Source organism: Cynocephalus volans, chromosome X (assembly GCF_027409185.1).
Source record: "Cynocephalus volans isolate mCynVol1 chromosome X, mCynVol1.pri, whole genome shotgun sequence".
Lineage (NCBI taxonomy): Eukaryota > Metazoa > Chordata > Mammalia > Dermoptera > Cynocephalidae > Cynocephalus > Cynocephalus volans.
In genome coordinates, this window is record NC_084478.1 from 83,454,577 (window position 1) to 83,479,674 (window position 25,098).

At 38.5% G+C, this 25,098-nt stretch overlaps 1 pseudogene; it reads right to left on the reverse strand.

Moving 5' to 3' along the window:
* Nucleotides 1–4,684: 4,684 nt before the first annotated feature.
* On the reverse strand, nt 4,685–4,936 carry LOC134367176 (small ribosomal subunit protein eS27-like; annotated as a pseudogene).
* Nucleotides 4,937–25,098: the final 20,162 nt, after the last annotated feature.

Here is a 25,098-nt window from a genome sequence, read left to right on the forward strand (position 1 = left end):
GCGACAAGGCGGGCGGCGGTTTGGAACAGGAGAGCTGCTATGACGCCAACCATGTGACAGGCCCCACCCTCCTCCGCCATTTTGAATTGTGGCGAGAAATTCGCATTCGGAGGATTGTGGGAACCTTCGGTTTCCCAGCTGAAGTACGTCACCGTGTGACTGCTTGAAGCCTTTTTCAGAGAGCGAGAAATGAGGTATTGGTCTAGCCTGGCATCTATTCATACAGTCAGTTCTGACCTGTCCACACAGCATCCTACGTTTTATCCAACATATACTTACTGAGCGCCAACTGTCAAGAACCGTTGTACACGCTAAGGAAATTAAAATAGATCAAAATTAAGACATAACAAATTAAATAAGAAATTAAAATAGACCAAAATCCCAGTTCTCATGGCGCTTTATAATCTATTGGGGGGGGGAATAAACTTAAAAAAATAATAAACATTATGACGTTGTTGATAAGTGCAAGGAGAAAAAGCGGGCAAGGGGGTAAGGGTGAGTATGCTGTAAAGGCAAACGGGAATTGCGATATTTGAAACAGCGGTAAGAGATGGTCTCTTTAAGGTAGTAACTCTCTGAAGTACTTGAAAAAGAGCGGTGATTGTAAAAGGGTGGGAAAATCTGATAGCGTTGGAATTTGTAAAAGGACGGCTAAGAAAAACCTTTCTTAAGTGGTAATGCCTGAAGGAATCGAGGGAATGCGCCACACAGCAGCCAACTCCCAGTGTCACAGATAAAGAAAAACAGCCTTACGCAAGTTTTTAGAGCTTTTCTGGTTTCTTTTCCCATTTTTTCTGTTTTCCAATAACACGCCAGCTAGGCTGGCTGGCATTCTTAGGATTTTTCCAGCAATGCTAACTTGTTCCCACTTCAACTACTTTACTACGCTGGAAGATTTTCCTTTCATATCTTTGTTTTCATCATCCAAGCCTCATAATTATCACCTCCCCCCAAAAGCCTTACCCGACCTCCTTATCAAAAGTAACGATTTCTCCCATCCCCTTACTCGCTTAATTTTCTGTAAAGCACTTAATCTGAAAGTATGCTATTTGTTTACCCCACCCTTAAAAAGCAGTAAAAATCTGTTTTGTTCCTTTTTATATCCCCTGCGATCACCGCATACTAGACCCTCAAATACGATTATATTTCGAGAGAATTGCCCCCTCAGCTTGATGAACGTTATATCAGCCTGGAATATAAGTAAAGTATTTTACTTCAAGCAGTTAAAACAATATCCCTCATGCTTACCTGCTCAACTTCCCAGCAGGCTTGATATTGCTATTTTTGACAGTGTGATATATGAATTAGATGCTGCGTCTCAGTTTTTCTTATTTTACATAATCATATACTAGAATGTCTACCTAAAACAAGTAAAATGAATTCTTCATGGCCTACAACTGCCATTAAACCTGATATTCAGGTCATGGCAATAACATTGGCCACTCCTTGACATATTCTTTTTTTTTTTTTTTTTTTTTTTTTTAAAGATGACCGGTAAGGGGATCTTAACCCTTGACTTGGTGTTGTCAGCACCACGCTCAGCCAGTGAGCGAACCCGCCATCCCTATATGGGATCCGAACCCGTGGCCTTGGTGTTATCAGCACCGCACTCTCCCGAGTGAGCCACGGGCCGGCCCTCCTTGACATATTCTTGAGACATATGTGGCTTAACATAAAATGTAAAATCATAAAAGAAGTGGAAGAAAATATGGGTGGATATTTCTATAGCGTTGGGAATGCAAAAGGACTTTATAAACATGACACAAAATCCATAAAGGGAAGGACTGATAAATACAACTTCACAAATAAAAGTAAGGGTTCTGGATGTCAAAGTACAAGGTTAGTAAAGGTAAAAGACAAATGACAAACTGAAAAAAAAATAATTTCAACATGGCATATAACAGCTAAGGGGTTATATCATTACGTTATAATAAAATTAAAAGACAAATTGGCAAAAATCCTACATATATGATAAACATGGCTAATATTGCTAGTTTATAAACAGCTATTATATTGATTTTTTAAAAGATAAATACTCCAATTTTAAAGTGTGCAAAGGACATGAGTGAACTATTCAAAAAAAGGAGAAAACATCTGGCTCATAAGCATACGGAAATATATGTTCAACCTCACTAGTAATCAAGACTGAAAATAAAAACTGATTTCTCTTTTTTGCATATCAGAATGTCAAAGATTATAAAATGGATGATATTAAGTGTTGATGAAGATCCTATGAAATGGGCACATTTATATGCTAGTGGTACAAATCGATGTAACCTTTTTAGACAATTTGGTAACATGTATCAAAAGCCTCAATATATCCATACTGTTTGACCAACAAGTCCATGTACAGAAAATTATTTTAAGGAAAGCAGTAGACAAGTTTGCAAAGATGTATGTAATGAATGTATAAAGATGCTACTCACAGTGTGGTTTATAATATTGAAATGTTGAAAAATCAGAAAAAATAACTATCCAGCAATAATTAGTTAAATACAGTACATGTGGCTTCCATCCCTCTACAGGCCAGCTGCCAAAAATAAGTAAGTAAATAAATAAATAAAGTTCATGTACACAATGTACTACTACATAACCATTAAAAATGAGTAGTTAGAACTGAAAATATGTTCAGGTTACATTTTTAATGAAAAAAACAATTTAAATTTATTGCATACTTTCAATTAGCTAGAAGACAGAATTTTGAATGTTCCCAACACAAAGAAATGATAAATGTTTGAGGTGATGAATAAAAAAATTTTAAATACATTAATAAAAAAATTTTTTAAAAGCAATTTACAAAAGAGCATGTACAATTCCATTTTTATGTTAAGAGATATGTATAAATAGGCCTAGAAAAAAGTCGAGATGAGTACACGGGCAAATGCAATGTGATGGGATTATTAGTTATTTTGACTTTCTTCTTTACCCCTTTCTGTATTGTCTTAAATATTTTACAATGTGCATGTATTACTTGGTATTGGAGAGAGGAGAGTCATTTCATTTTGAAAGAAAAACCTGTCTAAATTTGAAAAGGAAAAAAAAAAAAAAGAGTATCTCTCCTACCCACGTATTCCTTCCATGATTCAAATCATACACTTTGTTTCTCTTTCACGTATTCTTCCATATTCTTTTATAAGCATGGAGCTGCTTACTTCCAATATCTAGAAAATGACTTGCTTCTCTAAACAATTTATCCCATGATGGCATTCAGAGCCACTCCAGAAGCAACCACTAAATACTGAGTTTCCGTTCAGCCTAATTGCATTTCCCTCCCACGCATGTTTTATGTTTGTGTGACCTTCAAATTATTTTTACCCCTTGGTCAAGTGGCCCTTAACAGGAAAAAATAAAATAATTTCCCAATCTTTCTTCTGATCATTTTAACTTAATGTATTGATTATTTACTATATAAGAGTACTTCAAAAAGTTCGTGGAAAAAGGGAATTAAAAGACAATAGGAATAATTCCATGAACTTTTTGAAGTACCCTCAGGTGCTGATCGCTTGGAATATATCAGATCAGAAGCTACATCAGTAGCCCAGAGACAAAAAGACCCAGCCCTGTGGGAAGACACATTTAATAAATACAGTACTTATAAATGCAGTGAACATTACATAGGAAACATGAACATTACAAAGGGAAATATATAAAAGGAATATTTAACCAAGAGAAGCTGCCATTTTTTGCTGAGACCTGAAGTAAGAATGATGGTTCCAGAAAGAAGGAAGATGAGGGAAGAACCCTGGGAGAGGGAATAGCCTGTACAAATTCTCTGGGGTGAGAAAGTGGAGCCTGGGGAACTGGAAGAATAGCTTATTTGCTCTACCAAATACTCTATTTTATCAACTTCATAGCATCCATCACATCGGAATTTCTGTTGTCTATTTGTTTATTTTGTTTATTGATTTTCTCTATACGTTTATTGTCTGACGTTTATTGTCTGTCAATCTTTCCACTGGCCCGCCCCCACCCCTCGCTGTGTAAGCTCCGTGGGAATTGAGGCTTTGCCCCACCCCCTCACCGCTGTATTTTCCAAGCCTAAAATACCTAAAAGGCACTCAGTTAATATTTCTTGAATGAATCAACGAACTAGCCTGTAAATCATATTTACAGATTTTAGATCTTATCCTAAGAGCAATGGGAAGTTATTGAAGATAAGCCATGTGATCTAACATTTTTTTGTAAGGATCTTTATGGCTGCTATGTATTTGAAACTTCACTTTCCATTATAGTGAATAAGCTCACTGTTTTAAGATTCCAACACTCATTTATCTTTAAGAAACTCGATTGCTTTTATTTTAAAAGAAGACACCTACAAAATATCTATTTAGTTTAGATACTTCCTGTAATGTCTAGGGAGCTTTCTAAATTTTTTGAATAAGAATCACTAGCCAAAATCAATTTAACCAGAAAACCAATATCTGTCTCTTAGTGCTTCCGTGTTACTACAGTTATCTCCTTTAGGAGGAGTTCACAATAAAGTCCAACATATGAATGAATTCTAAATATTTTCTTCAGTTTGCCCTGAGAAAAGGGACGGCAGGATGAAGAGACAAGTGAAAGATAATCAGTGATTCATTAATTTATTCATTCAGTTAAGTCAGTCACTCAACAAATATTTATTTATTTATCCAAAATGTGTTTATTGGGATAGTGTTCCACTCATCTTGATTTCAGGGTGGTTTTAGTGCTGCTTTCTCCTGAAGGAACATCTTTCTGTAAGCCTTGCTTTTCCTCCTGTAGGCTGGCAGAGGACACTGGCGCAGCCAACACAAAAAACTACCGTTTGTGCACGGCTAAAGACTGCAGTGATTTTATATCATCCTGGGCATTCAACATCCATAAAGTAGGAATTGGGGCTCTGCACCAGGTGCTTCTTCTTATGTTTCCTCTTCTCTTCTGGAAAGGGATGGGGGAGATCCTTTGCGAGAGGCATGTTCTCGTGAGGAAGTCTTCACTGCTGGAAAAGCTCAACAAATATTTATTGGGTGCCATGGCTCTGTGCTCAGCCCTGGGGCTACAGATTTAACAGATGTAGTCTCTGTCCTGAGAACAGTCACAAACCAGGAGAAGAGAGGCATCCTGGGCAGATGTAGTTTCATCTAGTCATTTTGTAAAGATACATGGAAGCTAAAGGTTATGCGTTTGTTCCATTGCAGGGGCCCAGGTAACACTATTTAGGAAGTCAATCACAAGTTTATATTTGTAAAATGTCAGATGTCTTAAAAATAAATGAAAGAGCATAAAAGTAAAGCCTTTTATTCCTTACCATCTGTAGAAGGTATTTTTAACCTAAAAGCCTTAAAAAGAGCATATTTCATATTCGCTTTAGACTAATAGAAGAGATTACAATTGCTTTCCTTTCTAGCAGTACAATGCCCTGTTTATACTGGCATCATTATTGAAAACTTTCTAGTTGCTCTAGAACTCAGATTATCTTTGAAAAAGGTATATCGTATGCTCTGTAACTTAACTAGGGTTGTTATCCCCTAGTAAAATATACTCTAGAAATTGGAAATATTATTGCAAAATTCATAGTAGAAATAAAATATTTACTGATGCCTGGTTTATTACATTAATATCAGGGGAACTCAGAGCAGATTTACTGTCATGCCTTCTTTTCCCCCCAGCTATTACAGTAGCAGTGAAAGGTCCCTTTTCACATTCTATGCTTTCTGGGAATATGAAAGTAACCTGCCTAGTGAAGCAAAATCAAGAGCCTTACGTATTAGAACATAAAGGTTTCAGATGCTCTGGTTTAGAAAGCACAGGGCACTTTTCCAACTCATGCCAAAGCAACTAGAATGTGATCTTCCTTTAAAAATTAAGACCTCTGTAACAGGGAGAAAACAGAAGGCTTGGATTTAGAGAAGATATAGTCATCTTATCTCCAATTGGTAATCTATTTTAGTAAATAGGTTGTCTGCCATTTAATTATTTACACTGTGAAAAATAAAACGTTTAATGTAGACTAGGTTGATTATGCACTCTCTGACATGAAACAACTTCATACCAAGTTTCTCTTTGTTTTTTTGTTTTTTGTTTTTTTTTAAAAAAAGATGACCGGTAAGGGGATCTTAACCCTTGACTTGGTGTTGTCAGCACCATGCTCAGCCAGTGAGCTAACCAGCCATCCCTATATAGGATCCGAACCCGCGGCCTTGGTGTTATCAGCACCACACTCTCCCGAGTAAGCCACGGGCTGGCCCTCCAAGTTTCTCTTTGGAGAAAAGATGACTTGATCCCTGCTTCTTATCTCGGTCCTCATCAGTCACCATAAAAACCTGTAGACCTCAAGGGTTTGGGTCCCCGTACTGGCCACCAAAAAACAAACAAGCAAAAATTAAAAAAACAAAAAAAAACACACAAAAAACCAAGCCCATCTGGTCCCACACCCATCTAAACTCTCATTTCCCTAAAGGTTAGCTATAAATCCACTTCCCTCTCCACCTGCACTGTTCACCCTCCACTTTCCACTGAGCCCTCTGCGACCGCGCATTCAATAGCAACACTGCTTTCTTAGTCTCTTGTAGAAAGGTCTGTCCTTCTCGGCACTTTGACTGAAAAGCGCCCGCTTCCAAAAGACCCTTCCTCCCCACAAAGAGTCACTGAGAAAAAAATCCCAAATGCAGACTCACACCTTTCGTATTTCAAACCCGTAAGGGGAGGCGGGAGGGATGCGTAATTAGAATACGGATTCCAGGCTCCGCAGTAGGATTCTGATTCAGATGTTTTGGGATGAAACTCAAGAATTCTTTATTTTAAATAAACTTTCCAGAAGATTCACACGCAGTTTATCGGCAGAAGTGTTTGGAAGGCGGACTTTGGTTAAAACCATAATAGCTACCATTTATTGTGTGCCTACTTTGTGCCAGAAACAGGCACATTATCTCATTTAACCCTCACCAAAAAAACCTTGAACGATGTTATGAGCATTTTATAGGTGAGGAAAATGAAGCCCAAAGCAGTGAGAAACAGCAGCAAAAGCAAAATTTGTCTGTGATCACATGACTAGTAAATAACGGAGATAGGTTTGGATTCTAAGTGCATGCTGCTTCGAACAACCCAGATCTCCTAGCTCCTAAACCAGGTCTCGAGTGAATCGTACATTTAAAAAATATTTTCTTAAAGATGATTTAAGAGGTGGAAAACCTGGCTTTGCTGAGAATTTCATTCCTCAGAAGTTTTATATATCTTATAATACTAAAGATCTCGAATGGGCATGGTCTTTTCAAATGTAAGTTTTCTCTCCCTCTCCGTTTCCATCCCACCCCACCCCTCTTCTCTCTCTCTTTATTGCAGAAATCAACCAAAGTCACCATTTATTTGGCTACGTTCATTATCTTTTTCTTTTTAGCAGAATAAAAGCACTTGGAAATAACTTTAAAAAAAAAAAAAGGATGCAGTCTTTGAAAAAGCGCTGGCAGTGCTCAACTACTTCCAAGCACTCAAGATAATCCAGCTGCGAGAAAATGACTATTAACCTTCCATAACTCTAAAGTTCAAAGAGAAAATATAATGCTGTTTTTAAAACACACCTTACCTGGTACTGGCCAGTCACCAAAAAGAAAAACAACCCCAAAACACAAACAAAAAAACATACCTTACTATCTGCATATACAAGTAGATAATAAAAGTAATATTCATTGTGTATTTAAAATGTGCCAGGCTCTGTACTAAGTATCTTACTTAAGGCTCACAATAAACCTGTGGCATAGATATTATTATACTCATTTTACAGCTGGGAAAATTTAAGTTTAAAGTAACTTTATCAAGGCGATACAGCTAGTGAGAGAAGGAGCTAGGGATACAAACATCTGTCCATCTTCGCAGGCTAGACTATGTGCTTAAGCACTCTGTCAAACCTCCACCAACCAACCTTTCAGGAAAACAGCACACCTTAGACAGAAAAAGAGCTGCAAGTGGATTATTAAAGAGACACACCCACATGATTCAGAATAGGGGGTGAATCGATGGACGATTGGATAAGGAAACTGTGGTGTATATACACCATGGAATACTACTCTGCCATAAAAAAGAATGAAATTCTCCCATTTGCAACAACATGGATGAGCTTGAAGAAACTTATGTTGAGTGAAATAAGCAAAGCACAGAGGGATAAATACCGCATGTTCTCACTCATAAGTGGGAGCTAAGAGAAAAAGAAGGAAGGAAAGAAAGACCACAGTGGTGTGTTGGACTTGCAGAGAGAGAAAGCACACCTAGGGATACAAAGTGGAGTGGGGGGAAAGGGAGATGGGAGGGAGACTGGGGATAATTGGGTGGGGGACACAGGGTCCAATCGCAATTTGTGGTAATGGGCATGCTGCCAGTATGGATATGGCCTTCACATCTTGGGCACGAGGGGTGACAATCAGCTTTGTATCTTATGAATATTCATAACCAATAAAAAAAGAATGGGGGTAAATTTTATTTTTGGATGCTTTGCTTTCTCCAGGGAGCACTGGACTAACAGATGCACCCACTTCTCAAATGTTAAGTGCCCATCCCCCTTATATCCCTTTCATGTTTTTTAAAAAAATTTTTTATTTTTAATTTTTTTTGTATTTGTTCTCCCTTTCATGTTGAATGGTGTCTGACCTGCACTAATTTGAACACTGAGCAGAGAAAAGGGAATAACCTCATGTTCCTTTCACTCAGTGCACTATCTTCTCCATCATGGTCTCTCAATTAATCCCGTACTGGGAAACACACACTTTTGGGGTTTTTTTTGTTGTTGTCGTTTTTACTTATTCTTTATGCCCCTTGTCCAATCTCTCCTTATTCCCTCCTCCCTCCCCACTCCCACCTCTGATAACCCTAGATTTCTTCTCTCCTTTTCTAAAAGAGTAATGGTTACTCTCTTGATTTGTTGCCTAGATGATCTGTCCAATGCTGAAAGGTATGTTCAGGTCCCCCAATATTATCATAGAACAGATGCTTCTTCTGTCCTTCTGGAATGGGCTTTGTGGAGAGAGACATCCTCTTCTTTTCTTTGGTCTCTGCTGGTGACTCTCCTTGTGTCAATGCACTCCAGTGGCCGGTGGACCATCTGCACGGTGGTTGTGGCGTCTAGCCACTTTTGCAGCAGCCAGTGGTTACTGTGGTGGCTGTGGCGGGCCACCCACATGGAGGTGATGTTTTTGGCATGCTCCTTGCCATGGTGGTGTGCCTGGTTGTTGGGGGGGCGGGTCCGGTCCCTGGCTCCATACCCTGAGCCCACGGGTGGGGCCCCGAGGTGCTGGCGGTGTACCTGGATGGGAAAACACACACTTTTGAAGGAATGATTGTTGCTTGAATCTGCCTGATTTTGAATGTCTATGAATTCTCTTTTATGATAGAGGTGAGCCTATTTCTTGAAGAGCAAAGAGAAGTTTCTCTGATTCTGGATGTCAAAATCTTGGATTGAACTGTTCCACTTTTTTGAAGAAAATCTTCTACAAAAAGATATACAGTAACCCAAATAACCTCATACTAAGACACATAACTAGATTTCCTACCCTCTTCTTTGGTTCAGAACTTGATTCAACAAGAAGCCTAGAGTCATAAATAGAACATCAGACTTTGGCAGCAGCATAGATGGACTTGTCATTTTCCATTAATGTGGAGTTGAAATTGTACAGCTTGACATGCTGCCTGTTGAATCAATACAGTACAAGCCAATACAAGATGAGGTGGGGAACCTAAGACACACTAACATAGTTAATATTAGCTCTGACTCAATTGCCATATAGACAAAGCTTATCTTGGTTGTCCCTTCAGCATTCCTCCCTCAACTAGACTTCCGAGTATCTACCCCAGGAATCTCACTGTCAGTGTTTACCCAACTTTAGTTATTACTAACCATGTTCAAAAGTTTTGTTATATCCTCTTGCTGTCAGTGATTTTTTTCTTTAAGTTAACTCACCTTTTGAAGTGAAAATATATTTATTTAAAAGGATATTTTGTATCTCTAATAAAAATGGAAAACCAATATCACTCGACTTAAGTGGAGAATAGTCAGAAAAATCAATATATAATTATTAAAATACAGAATGTTCATCAGAATATCACCTAAGATCATGCTCAATAACATAAGTTAGGGAAACCTTGCTTATGGATTTGCTTTCCTGGCCTGGAATTCATAGTCATCCAGAGGTTACTACATAACATTCCTTCCCTTCCAAATTAAGGCAGTTTTATAGTTTTTCCTCTTAGGGTTTAAGTCTCCTTGGTGGCCTAGTCCGAAATGATAATTAGCTCAAGTTGAATAAACCAATTTCCAGTTCAGAAGACAAGATTGGAAGAGGCTCTGTCCAGGTAATACATGTGGGTTTTAACTCTTGCCATCTTGAAACAATTGCTGCCTTTCTTTTCTTCTCTTTTCTTTCTTTCTTTTTTAAAAAAAAGATCTCAATTGGGTTTATTGCGATTCTAGAATCAGGAAACACCTCATTCCATAAAATAGAATAAGTATTCCAATGAGCTGAGCAAAAGAGGTTAACTTTAAAGTCCAAAAAAAAAAAAAAAAAAAGAGCTGAAGAAAGTAGAAACAAAGAACAAAAACTGGATTGGTCATTTCAAAGTTACTTTCCTTGTAAAGTAGAGACAGGGAGGCAGAACAATAGAAAAATAACTGATTAGCTAACATCAGGTTAATTCTGGCTATTCTTTTTGTGTAAAGATTAAAGCAGAGGGAAATTTATTTTCATGTCTATTAAAGATTTAAACTGTCCTGTTTGGGGAATCGGCTGTTATCTCTCTTTCCTGAGTTCTTGGGCCAGACAGCAACTTAGTTTGGATTTGGTGATATGGAACTTTAGTAGGATGACTCCATTTTGATTTTTAGTCTGGTCTGTTGGGGCTTAGTGCAAAAACTTAGTCCAAAACAATGGCCTCCTATAATTTTTATTTAATAATTCCCCCTTTTTGGTCACACTCTCATCTAGGTGACCAAAACCTAGGCTACCATTTTTTCTTGAAACCAGTGGTCTCCAAAGCTCCAAATCACTGGTACCAGAACAAGTCTGATTCTGTAGGTCTAGGGTGGAGTGAAGACATCTCTACTTAAAAACAAACAAACAAACAAGTAATCTGAGGGTGCAACCTGTTTAGGAACTTTGGCATAACAAAAAGGGAGGTCTTTGGGGATCCATAGCAGATTGGTGGGGAAGATATTTTCAGGTGAGAGTACTTGATGAAATTAGTCAAATCATACTGTGGGCAGTTATTACAGGCAAGTTTATTCTGTAGACTTGAGTACCAAAACAAGAACTTAATTGGGAGCAGATGAGGTGTACGATTATTATTTTAAGAGAATTTCAAAGAAGTTGTGCTGGATACAAAAATGAATGGATTGTGGAGGGAAAATAGAAATCCAAATCATATACAAATATTTCAAGTAAATATCTGATAAAGACAGGATTTCAAATCAACTGAATAATAAATTATGTTTTAATCAGTGTTTTTGAGACAATTAGTTAGCTTTGAACAAAAAAAGTCCCAAAACAACATTCATATAGATAAAACCATGTTATAGAAATGAAACTCCTACAATTGGAGAAAGTGTACACTGGTCCACCCTTTTTGAAGTAAAATTTGGCGTTGTATCCCAAAAGCCTTAAAAATGTATGTGCCCTTTTACTTAGAAATTCTGCATTTGGGAAATTATCTTGAGGAAATAATCGCATCAGTGCACAAAGCTGTTTATATAAGACTGCTCATCAAAACATTGTTGTTAATAATAATACAAAACTAGAAATAATATAAATATTCAAAGATATGGTATTGGTCGCATAACTTATGGTACAATCAATTGTACAGTGAAATGTGCTGCAGAAATGAAACATGATTGTATTTGCCTATATTTATTGGTATGGAAAGATATTTATGATATGTTGTAATATGAAAATACAAGTTACAAATATAATATGCTTCTATTTTAAGTATGTGTACTAATATATCTGAAGAGAAAAAAGTCTGGATAGATATTCACCAAAATATTAATAGAGTTTATCTCTGGATGGTGAGGTTACAGGTAACTTTTATTTTCTTTTTTATATTTTTTGACATTTCCTGAAAAAATATTGCAATCATAAATTATTTTTTAAATGAGAAAAAGCAATAAAGATATTCCTATATTTGCTCAGGCTCTTTAGCTTAGCAGTTCCAATTTTAGGAATTTTTCGCGAATCAGGGATATACACATGCATAAACATAACACTCAAAGATTGTTCATTGTGGAACTATTTATAATAGCAAAAAGTTAAAACACCCTAACTCTTCAATAATAGGCTTTTTGGTTTGTTTTTCAAAGATTTTTTTTATTACTACTTTAATCATTTTTAAGTGTATAGTTCAGTAGTGTTAAGTATATTCACATTGTTGTGAATTAGGGCATTTGTTAATAAATTATTGAATGTTTTGTAATAAGATATTATAGCATTATTATATGCTTTATTTATTTATTTATTTTTTGGCAGCTGGCTGGTACAGCAATCTGAACCCTTGACCTTGGTGTTATAATACCACGCTCTAACCACCTGAGCTAACTGGCCTGCCCTTAAATGCTTTATTTTAGAAAAAAGTTTAATGATATGGAAAATGTTTGGGACATATTGTCAGATGAGAAAAATCAATTTATAAAATGATATGCATAGCATGATTGCAATTTTTTTTGCTTTTGTTTTAGTTCCAATTTTGTTTTAAAGGCATATTTTATGAGCATAGGAAAAACAGGTCTGAAGGATATATATTTATTTTTATTTTTTTGGCAGCTGGCCAGTATGGAGATCTGAACTCACAACCTTGGTGTTGTAAGGCTGCAGTCTAACCAATTGAACTAACTGGCCAGCCCTATATTTAAATCTTAATAATCTTAATATATATTTCCGGGTATTGGCATTACACGTGATTATTTTCCAAAGTTTTTGCAAGAAACATGCATTACTTTTGTACTCAGTAGAAAAAAAAAATGTTACAAAAGAGAGACTTTTATCTTTAGAGTAATTAATTTTTGCTCAACTATTGGGCGTCTCCGGTGGCCACACGGGACCTCAACAGTTTTTTCCTTTCCCTAGAGGGGCCAAAGGGATTGCCCCCAGAACGCGGGGCGAAAAGAGATTCCAAGAGATGGGTGAGCACGCTGCTGCTCTCCCATATAGGGAACAAACACACACACATGCAGCAGGGGTTCTGTCAGGCAGTTCCGTTTATTGTAACACAAAAGATCATATTTATATGCTTAGCAGGCAGGGATTTCCAAGCTTAGGCCAATTCTTGAAAAGGTCAAATGTGCACGTGCCTTGCCTCTCTATGCTTAGCCCTCCCCCTTAACTTCCCTTGGGCACCACCTTTTATCCGTTTAGGCCATCTGTTGTTTTTGCTTAGAAAAAGGGCGTGGTCCCATACTCAACTTCATCTTCCTGTGCATCACAAATTGTCCATTAGACTGTAGCTATCATGTGGGCAGAGATTAGGTTTTGTTTTGTTTTGTTTTTTTCTAATTTCCCCTGGTACTTCCTGTTACATAATGTTCTGCATTCAATAAATGTTGACTAACTGCACTCATGCATATGCATACATATGAGCCTATGTACTGATGTTGGCATGCATATTTAAATATACCAAGCTCTTTCTCATCAGTAATTATTAAAAAACTGAAAGGCAGGTTTTTGAAAAGTGCTGTGGGCCTTTCACCATATGTTGGGAAAGGAACAATGCTTTGTACTTGCCAAAGCTAAGGGTACAGAGTGAGCATTAAAGATTTGGGGTCATACCATTGAAAACAATTACTTTCTTGTACTATCTCTGGGTGAGATTGGGTCCAAATCTTCTATGGTTCTATTAATTAGTCTGTTTGAGCACTTTGATGGAAATGTTAAAATAAAAAGCCACATACTACCACAACTGGTAAATGGGCTGTCTGTACCCATTCTGGGCTCCTTGCTGCAGCCAGTGTTAAATCAGCTGAAGTGACAAGGACCTTGTCCTGTTGGGAGGCTGGCAAACAGGCACATTTGCAGGTCTTTAGTTACATTTCTGTTGGGCCCATTTTTAGGAGCAAACATTATCTGTGAGCCACATGGTGCCTATGGGTGGAGGATGAAGATGGCGCCCGCGGGAAGTAGGGGAGGCGTAACCCAAGATAGCTCCAAAAGGTTTTTATTGGTCCTCCAGTATTTCCGCACTCGTGAACCCTGCGTGATCGCTATGCTCAACATGTTACTACAAAATGCATGCCCGCGTGATCCTTTAATTGATTGGTTGGTTCATGGAAAGCTTATATAAATTGCAGTGTAATGGCAATAAAGTGGAACTGCCCTGACAGAACTCCTGCCACGTCTCAGTGTCTCTTTCGCGCGGGGTTGGGTTGGCGGGCAGCAGGCTCACTTTTCCCCGAGATCCCTCGGTCCCAACACTGGGGGTAATTTTGTCGGCTCCTTCTCCTTCTGGGTCTGCAGGAAGACCCCAGGCACGGCCCCGCACATTTCTTTTGTCATCTCCAGAATGCCATACTCTGCATCAAAACTGAGATTAGAGTATCAATTTTGTACTTCAGGATATTAGCAGGTGCCAAAGAGGGAATGAGTGTTAAAATCCCTCAAACCACTAAATTATTAAAAAGCCCTCAAACAGGCTCTTTAGAATCAACAGAGCTAGAGGGTTTACACATTTGATATCAGAAATAGGAGGGCAGGATAAAGACCCAATCTGAGCCCTAGGTTTGATTTTTTTAAATAGTTATGGTTGTGCAAGGAAGGCATGGAAAGTGGAGGACATTTTAAAGGCAGGTTGTGGCTTATCCTTAAATGTAGCTGTAGCTCAGTTGAGGAGATGGGAGGGGGCCTAATCATGGCTCTGGACTTCCCTCAGAGACACAGCAGGTAACTGGGTAGGGCTTCTTTTGCTTTCTCAGAGTCTCTGATAATTATTGATTCTGAAGCCTCCTGTAGGAAATTTTTCCACAGGAAAGTGGGGAGTTTAGAAATCTGGACAGATTGACCAATTGTGAATTTATACTGCCTCATTAGGTTAACCCATTGGAGGCTGTATTTGGGGACACACTAATGCCACTGTCTTCTTACATATGTATTGGGCTGTCAAGGTATAAAATGTCACTATTAAAGTCCAAAGCATCATGTAGCAGACCTTGGTTTAATATTCTTTTTACTGCTCACTCTGCTCAGTCATCTACCATGTGACACTCTGCATTGTTGTCACCACCCACCAACAAGGTCCTCATCAGATGTGTTCCCTGGACCTTGAACTTCCCAGCCTCTGAATATAACCCCAGGAAAAAGGCTGTTTACATCTGTTCAAATAAGGGAATCTTTGCAAGTGGAATCTTCCAAGGAACCATCAGACAGTCATTTTCCTGGGCACTTAGAGAGTCTTTCAATATGAAGAATATATAATTATGGGTCTTGACAGTATGTGTCTCATGGCAAGTTTTCAGCTCCAAGCTGGGAGGTACAGGGTTGAGGGGGCGCATCTGGTAAGGGCCGTCTTCTTGGAGAGAACTCTCTATAGACTCCCATGACGAGGGCTGAGCCAAAGTGTGTCTAAATTTTTTTTTAATCACAAAGATGAGGAAGATAAATAAATTATAAGTGTAAAAATTATATATATTCCTTCTGCTCATCAGCAAGTCCTATAAGTCTCCCAAACCAAAATCCTGGCAGCAGGATCCCCACTCTCAGCAAAGATTTAATAGTAGAGAGCACTAGTGAGTCCTCATGTGACCCATCTTCACTCCTTTTTCGAATTAACCAGAAGTGTCATTTGTAAATAGTTAAAACCCTAACCCACTTTGAGGCCCTTCAGTCACATCAGATCTTACATTGGGAGTGATATCTGCTAAAAATCCTATACTTTGTATTTTGTGGGAAGATTTTGTGATGAAGAAAACATGGGGACTGGAACAAGAGTCAGGGAGAATTCTAGGATCTCTAAGCAATACATTTACTAAAAACGAACTTTCCTGGTCCAAAAGCCAATAGCCCCACTCATACCCTTGTCGTGTGAACTTCCTATGCTATTGGCAAAGTCTGTACCCTTATCGAATATACTCAGCCTCTAATTTACTAATTCCATCTTCACTCTCATCCTTGTATATCAGGCACTAAATATATGTTCATCTGTTAGATGAATGATGAAATCTGGGATCATTTGGGCCTGTGTTAAATAACCTCTGTTACTATAAAATTCTTTCTTATATCTAAGCTCCCAAACTTACAGGCCCAAGAGACAGGGATTGTAGTCCCACTTCCACAAGTATATAGCTCTGGATTCAAAATAGTTTGTCTCTACACACAGATGTGGCGAAGATAGATAAAATTATGAAAAAGAAAGGAATCGTGTCACTCCAAAATTTAACAGCATTAGCTTTTTCTAGGACATTACTTCTAGATATTTTTCTTCAGCATCTCAACTTCTGCACTAAGCTGTTCATTTCACCTCCTTTTGTGTATCCATGTGTATTAGTGCATATCTTTTGCTTATAAAAATACCTGAAACTGGGTAATTTATGAAGAAATGAAATTTATTTCTTACAGTTTTGGAGACTAGGAAGTCCAAAGTCCAGGGAACACATCTGGTGAGGACCTTCTTTTATAGGAACACAGGGTATTACAAGGCGAGAATGGGCTGAGCAGGAGAGAGCTAACCTCCTCACTTGCTCTCCTTTTAAAACTATCAGAACCATGCCGAATACCACCCATTAAACCATTACTGGATTAATCCATTCACAAGGGTACAGTGTTCACAATCTAATCACCTCTTAAAGGCTCCACCTTTCAATTACCATAATAGGATTTCCCACCCTCTTAGCACTGTTACAATGGAGATTAAGTTCCCAGTACATGAACTTTGGGAGACACATTTAACCCCTAGCACTATTCATCAGTTGATAGGCAATTGAGTTGTTTTCACTTTTTTGAATAATGCTGCTATGAAAATTGTATACAGGTTTTGGTGTAGGGATATGTTTTAATTTCTCTTGGAATTGCTGTGTCATATGGGACCCTTATGTTTAACTTTTTGGGAAACTGCCAAATTGTTTTCAAGGTGGCTACATCATTTTATATTCCCATCAACAATTTATGAAGGTTCGTATTTTTCAAAAATTTCTACGCATCCTCACTAACACTTCTTACTGTCGTCTTTTTCTTTTTTTTTTTTTTAAGATGACTGGTAAGGGGATCTTAACCCTTGACTTGGTGTTGTCAGCACCATGCTCACCCAACGACCTAACCGGCCATCCCTATATGGGATCCAAACCCGTGGCCTTGGTGTTATCAGCACCACACTCTCCAGAGTGAGCCACAGGCCGGCCCTATTGTCGTCTTTTTAATTATAGCCATCCTAGTGGGTGGGAACTGGTATCTCATTATAGTTTTGATTAGCATTTTCTTGATGTCTAAAGATGTTGAGCATCTTTTCATGTGCTCACTGGCCATCTGTATATCTTCTTTGGAGAAATATCTATTGAGATTATTTACCTATTTTCAAACTGGGTTACCTGTTTTTTTATTGTTGAGATATTAGAGTTACTTTATATAGTCTAGATACAGTCCCTTAGCAGATATATGACTTGCAAATATCTTCTCCTATTATCTGGGTAGTTTTTTTCATTTTCTTAATGGTATCCTTTGAAGCACAAAAGTTTTTAATTTAGTTTAATTTAATTTAATTATTATTTGTTTTAAATTTTTTGGCAACTGGACAGTATGTGGATCTGAACTCAAGTTTATTTTATTTTATTTTATTTTTTCGATATACAATGTGGTTGATTATTGCGGCCCATTACCGAAACCTCTCTCCCTCCTCCCGCTCCCCCCTCCCACCCAACAATGTCCTTTCTGTTTGCTTGTAATATCAACTTCAAGGAATTATAATTGTTATGTCGTCTCCCCCCCGCCCCCCGGTTTATTTTTTCTGTGTGTGAATTTATTTATTTATTTTTAGCTCCCACCAGTAAGTGAGAACATGTGGTATATCTCTTTCTGTGCCTGACTTGTTTCACTTTATATAATTCTCTCTGGGTCCATCCATGTCGTTGCAAAGGGCAATACTTCATTCTTTTTTATAGCTGAGTAGTATTCCATCCTGTAAATATACCACATTTTCCGTATCCACTCATCCGATGATGGACATTTGGGCTGGTTCCAACTCTTGGCTATTGTAAAGAGTGCTGCGATGAACATTGGGGAACAGGTATACCTTCGACTTGATGATTTCCATTCTTCTGGGTATATTCCCAGCAGTGGGATAGCTGGGTCATATGGTAGATCTATCTGCAACTGTTTGAGGAACCTCCATACCATTTTACATAGAGGCTGCACCATTTTGCAGTCCCACCAACAATGTATGAGAGTTCCTTTTTCTCCACAACCTCGCCAGCATTTATCGTTCAGAGTCTTTTGGATTTTAGTCATCCTAACTGGGGTGAGATGGTATCTCAGTGTGGTTTTGATTTGCATTTCCCGAATGCTGAGTGATGTTGAGCATTTTTTCATATGTCTGTTGACCATTTGTCTATCTTCCTTAGAGAAATGCCCACTTAGCTCTTTTGCCCATTTTTAATTGGGTTGCTTGTTTTTTTCTTGTAAAGTTGTTTGAGTTCCTTGTATATTCTGGATATTAATCCTTTGTCAGGTATATATTTTGCAAATATTTTCTCCCACTCTGTTGGTTGTCTTTTAACTCTGTTAATTGTTTCTTTTGCTGTGCAGAAGCTCTTTTGTTTGATATAATCCCATTTGTATATTTTTCCTTTAGTTGCTCATGCTTTTGGGGTCATATTCATGAAGTCTGTGCCCAGTCCTACTTCCTAAAGTGTTTCTCCTATGTTTTCTGTAAGAAGTTTTATTGTTTCAGGGTGTATATTTAATTCTTTAATCCATTTTGAGTTGACTTTAGTGTATGGTGAAAGGTATAGGTCTAGTTTCATTCTCCTGTATATTGATATCCAGTTATCCCAGCACCATTTGCTGAAGAGGCAGTCCCTTCCCCAGTGTATAGGCTTGGTGCCTTTGTCAAAGATCAGATGGCTGTAGGTTTATGGGTTGATTTCTGGATTCTCTATTCTATTCCATTGGTCAGTGTGTCTGTTTTTATGCCAGTACCATACTGTTTTGGTTATTATAGCTTTGTAGTATAGTTTAAAGTCAGGTAGTGTTATGCCTCCAGCTTTATTTTTTTTGTTCAGCATTGCTTTGGCTATGCGTGGTCTTTTGTTATTCCATATGAATGTCTGGATAGTTCTTTCCATTTCTGAGAAAAATGTCATTAGAATTTTCATGGGGATTGCATTGAATTTGTATATCACTTTGGGTAGTATGGACATTTTCACTATGTTGATTCTTCCAATCCAAGAGCATGGGATATCTTTCCATCTTCCTGTATCCTCTCTAATTTCTCTCAGCAGTGGTTTGTAGTTCTTGTTACAGAGACTTTTCACATCCTTGGTTAACTCAATTCCTATCTATTTTATTTTTTTGGTGGCTATTGTAAATGGGCAAGGTTTCTTGATTTCTCTTTCTGCATGTTCACTATTGGAGAATAGAAATACTACTGATTTTTGTCTGTTGATTTTGTATCCTGCTACTTTGCTGAAATCATTTATCAACTCCAAGAGTTTTTTTTGTAGAGGCTTTAGGCTGTTCGATATATAGGATCATGTCATCTGCAAACAGGGACAGTTTGACTTCATCTTTTCCAATCTGGATGCCCTTTATTTTCTTCTCTTCTCTGATTGCTCTGGCTAGTACTTCCTACACTATGTTGAATAGGAGTGGTGAGAGTGGGCATCCTTGTCTAGTTCCTGTTCTTAAAGGAAAAGCTTTCAGCTTTTCCCCATTCAGGATGATATTGGCAGTGGGTTTATCATATTTGGCTTTAATTATGTTGAGATACTTTCCATCTATACCTAACTTATAGAGGGTCTTTGTCATGAATGAATGTTGAATTTTATCAAATGCTTTTTCAGCATCTATAGAGATGATCATATGGTCCTTGTGTTTGATTTTATTAATATGGTCCATCACATTTATTGATTTGCATATGTTGAACCAACCTTGCATCCCTGGGATGAATCCCACTTGGTCATTGTGTATAATTTTAAGCATGTGTTGCTGTATTCTGTTTGCTAGTATTTTAGTGAGGATTTTTGCATCTATATTGATCAAGGATATCGGCCTGTAGTTTTCTTTTTTGGTTATATCTTTACCTGGTTTTGGTATCAGGATGATATTTGCTTCATAGAATGAGTTTGGGAGATTTGTGTCTGTTTCAATTTTTGGAATAGTTTGTAAGAAATCGGTGTCAATTCCTCTTTGAATGTTTGGTAAAATTCTGCTGTGAATCCATCTGGTCCTGGGCTTTTCTTTGTTGGGAACCTTCTGATAACAGCTTCAATCTCCTTTATTGTTATTGGTTTATTTAGATTTTCTACGTCTTCATGGTTCAGTTTTGGGAGCTTGTGTGTGTCCAGAAATTTATCCATTTCCTCCAGATTTTCAAATTTATTGGTGTATAGTTGTTTATAGTAGTCTCGAATGATTCCTTGTATTTCAGATGAATCAGTTGTAATATCACCATTTTCATTTCTCATTTTTGTTATTTGAATCTTCTCTCTTCTTTTTTTTTGTTAGCCATGCTAAAGGTTTGTCAATTTTATTTATCTTTTCAAAAAACCAACTTTTTGTTTCATTGATCTTTTGTATTGTTTTTTGGGTTTCAGTTTCATTAAGTTCTGCTCTGATCTTAATGATTTCTTTCCGTGTGGTAACTTTACATTTGGATTGCTCTTGTTTTTCTAGTTCTTTAAGGTAAAGTGTTAGGTTGTTCACTTGCCATCTTTCCATTCTTCTGAGGTGAGCATTTAATGCAATAAATTTCCCCCTTAGTACTGCTTTTGCAGTAGCCCACAGGTTTTGGTATGATGTATCATTATTTTCATTAGTTTCAATAAATTTTTTGATTTCCTGCTTGATTTCTTCTTGGACCCATATGTCATTCAGTAGAATGCTATTTAATTTCCATGTGTTTGTATAGTTGCCAGAATTTTGTTTGTTACTGATTTCTAATTTTAATCCATTGTGGTCTGAGAAAATACATGGGATAATTCTAATTTTTTTGAATTTGTTAAGACTTGATTTGTGACCTAATATGTGATCTATCCTGGAGAATGATCCATGTGCTGATGAGAAGAATGAATATTCTGATGTTGTTGGATGGAATGTTCTTTAGGTATCTGCGAAGTCCAATTGGTCTAGAGTATTGTTTAGATCTTGTGTTTCTCTGCTGATTCTTTGCCTAGATGATCTGTCCAATATTGACAGTGGGGTGTTCAGGTCCCCTGCTATTATGGTATTAGTGTCTATTTCCTCCTTTAGTTCTAATAGAGTTTGTTTTATAAATCTGGCTGCTCCAACATTGGGCGCATATATATTTATGATTGTTATGTTTTCTTGATGGATCAATCCTTTTATCATTATGTACTGTCCCTCATTGTCTCTTTTTATGGTTTTTAGTTTAAAGTCTATTTTATCAGATATAAGAGTAGCTACTCCAGCTCGTTTTTCTTTTCTGTTTGCATGGTAAATCTTTTTCCATCCTTTCACTCTTAGTCTATGTGAGTCTTTATGGGTGAGGTGGGTCTCTTGAAGGCTGCATATAGTTGGGTCGTCCTTTTTAATCCAGTCAGCCAGTCTGTGTCTTTTGATTGGGGACTTTAAGCCTTTTATATTAAGAGTTGTTATTGAAAAGTGTTGATTTATTCCTAGCATTTTATTGATTATTGTTTGGTTGTCTTAGGTGTCTTTTGTTCCTTACTTTCTGATTTACTGTTTGTTTTCTGTATTTGTTGGTTCCTTGGGTTGTAGATAGCCTTTTTGTTTGATTGTTTTCTCTTCATGAATGCCATTTTTATTATACTAGTGGGTTTTGATTTTTCTTGGGTTTTTATGGCAGTGGTAGTTATTTTTCAGGAACCAAACCCAGTACTCCCTTGAGAATTTCTTGTAATGGTGGTCATGTGGTGGTGAACTCCCGCAGTTTTTTTTGTCTGAGAAATATACTATTTTCCCTTCATTTCGGAAGGATAGCCTTGCAGGGTAGAGTATTCTTGGCTGGCAATCTCTGTCTCTTAGTATTTTGAATATATCATCCCATTCCTTTCTGACTTTTAGGGTTTGTGATGAAAAGTCTGATGTTAGTCTGATTGGGGCTCCCTTATAGGTGATTTGACGCTTCTCTCTTGCAGCTTTTAAGGTTCTCTGTTTGTCTTTGAGTTTTGCCAATTTGACTATCACATGTCTTGGAGAAGACCTTTTTGGGTTGAATACGTTTGGAGATCTTTGAGCTTCCTGAATATGAAGATCTGTGATTTTTCCTATACCTGGGAAGTTTTCTGCCACTATTTTGTTGAATATGTTTTCAATGCAATCTCCTTTTTCCTCCCCTTCTGGAATACCCATGACTCGGATATTTGAGCGCTTAAGGTTGTCTGATATCTCTCTCAGATTTTCTTCAATGCCTTTGATTCTTTTTTCTTTTTTCTTTTTTGTCTGCCTGTGTTATTTCAAACAGCCCATCTTCAGGTTCAGAGGTTCTCTCTTCCACTTCCGCAAGCCTGCTGGTTAAACTCTCCATTGTGTTTTTTATTGTGCTGAATAACTTCTGCAGTTCAGAAAGTTCTGCTACATTTTTTTTCAGGGTATTGATTTACTTGTACACTTCTTCTTTCAGGTCCTGTATACTTTTCCTCATTTCATCATGTTGTCTAGCTGAGTTTTCTTATATCTCATTCAGTTTCCTCAGAATTATCACTCTAAATTCCTTGTCAGTCATTTCAAGGGCTTCTTGTTCTTTAGGAACTAGAGCTTGAGAGTTATTACCCTTTGGTGGTGTACTTTCTTGATTTTTCGTATCTCTGGTATCTTTTCTTTGATGTTTATTTATTGTGGCAGGGGGTTTCATAGTCCACAGGTTTGACACTATTGTCTCACTAAGATGTTGCTGGGGTTTCCAATTTGGTGTGGGTACCTCAGTGACTGCTCAGTTGGCCACTAGTGCCTTGTGTGTGTGGTTGCCTCGGGTTTTGGGCCTCTCTGGGGAGCCACCTCTCTGGTCGGCTTTGACTCGGCCGGGCTGCTGGGTCACGGGATCGTACCACAGGGTGTGCAGTCTCTGCTGAGTTTCCACCTCCCCTTCTGGACGTCTCCCTGTTCCACACACACTGGGCTGGGCTGCTGGGATGTGTGGAGGCACCGCAGAGCATGTGGTTTCTGTGGAGCTTCCCTTTCCCCGGCTGGATGTCTTCCTGCTCCGTGCGCGCTGGGCCGGGTTTGGGATGGAGCCAGGTGGCAGCGGTGAAGCCTACCTGCTGCTGGATCGCATGGGGGTGGCCCCCCCACAGGGTGTGTGGTCTCTATGGAGCTTCCGCCTCCCCTGCTGGACATCTCCCCACTCTGTGCGCACTGGGCTGGGCTGGGAATGGAGCTGGGTGGTGGCGGTGAAGCCTATCTGCTGGATTGCACGACGGTGGCCCCGCAGGATATGTGGTCTCCGTGGAGCTTCTGCCTCCCCCCGCTGGACGTCTCCCCATTCCGTATGCACCTGATGTTATGTTTTTATAGTTGTAAATCGGTTGATTTGTGGGAGAGAGTGAAGCTAGGGGCCATCTATTCCACCATCTTGACCGGAAGTCACCAACTACTCTTAAAGCCCCTGGCTCCTCAGCTGGCAGTCAGAGAGTTTTGGAGGCTGGGAAGTCCAAGGTCCAGAGGGCACATCTGGTGAGGGCCTTCTTGCTGGTGGGGAGTCTCTGAAGAGTTCTTCTCTCACCTGGCTTTTATCCTGGGACTTCTCTTTTACATTCACAGTCTCCATTCGATGATGTTGACATAGAAGGTGTTCGGTTTCCCTGGCTTTGGGTTCCAGGACACGCCTCTGGCTTTCCAGCCACTCCCTGAGGTCTCAGGCACCCTCCTCTGGGTTCCTCCCTCCAGCGCCATCCCGGTCACAGAGTCTTCTCAGACACTGGGCAGCACAAGCGCCAGCAGCACGACCAGTGCAGCCGCCATGTTGCCGTCCCCATTCCACCAGCTGCTGCTGCAAACCTCTGTCGTCAACGCCGCCACTGGAAGAACCATCAAGTTTTTAATTTTAACAAAGTCCAGTCTACCCATTCTTTTTCTTTTGTTACTTGTGCTTTTGGCGTAATGGCTAAGAAACCATTGTCAAACTCAAGGTTTCAAAAAATTTACTCCTATGTTTTCTTCTTAGTTTTAGCTCTTACATTTAGATCTTTGATCTACTTTGATTTAATCCTTGTGTATGGTGTGAGAAAAGGATCCAACTTCATTCTTTTGCATGTGGATATCTAGCTGTCCCAGCACATGCCTTTGTTGAAAAGACATGTTTTCCCCCACTGAATTGTCTTGGCCTTTTTGCCAAAAATCAACTGACTATGAATGTAAGGGTTTAGGAGTATTTCTTGACATTCAATTCTATTCCATTGGCCTATATGTTAACTATTATGCTAGTATCACACTATCTTGATTACTGCACTGTAGCTTTGTAGTAAGTTTTTTTTTTTTATTGAATCAAAATTGATTATACATATTTTGGGGGTTCAACGTTGAGATATGTTGATCAAATCAATATCACTAGCATATATATTGCTACAAATCATACTTATTCTTTATGTCCCTTGTCCAATCTCTCCCCATCTCCCTCTCGCTTCCTCCTCTAATTACCCTAGATTTCTTCTCTTCTTCTGAAAGAATTATAGTTACTCTGTTGATTTGTTGCCTAGATGATCTGTCCAATGCTGAAAGGTGTGATCAGGGCCCCCAATATTATCATAGAGCAGATGCTTCTTCTGTCACTCTGGAATGGGCTTTGTGGAGAGAGACATCCTCTTCTTTTCTTTATCTCTGCTGGTGACCCTCCTTGTGTCAATGCATTCCAGTGGCTGGTGGACCATCTGCATGGTGGTTGTGATGTCTAGCTGCTTTTGTGGCAGTGGTGGTTACTGTGGTGGCTGTGGTGGACCACCCACATGGAGGTGATGTTTTTGGCATGCTCCTTGGCTCTGGAGGTGTGCCTGGT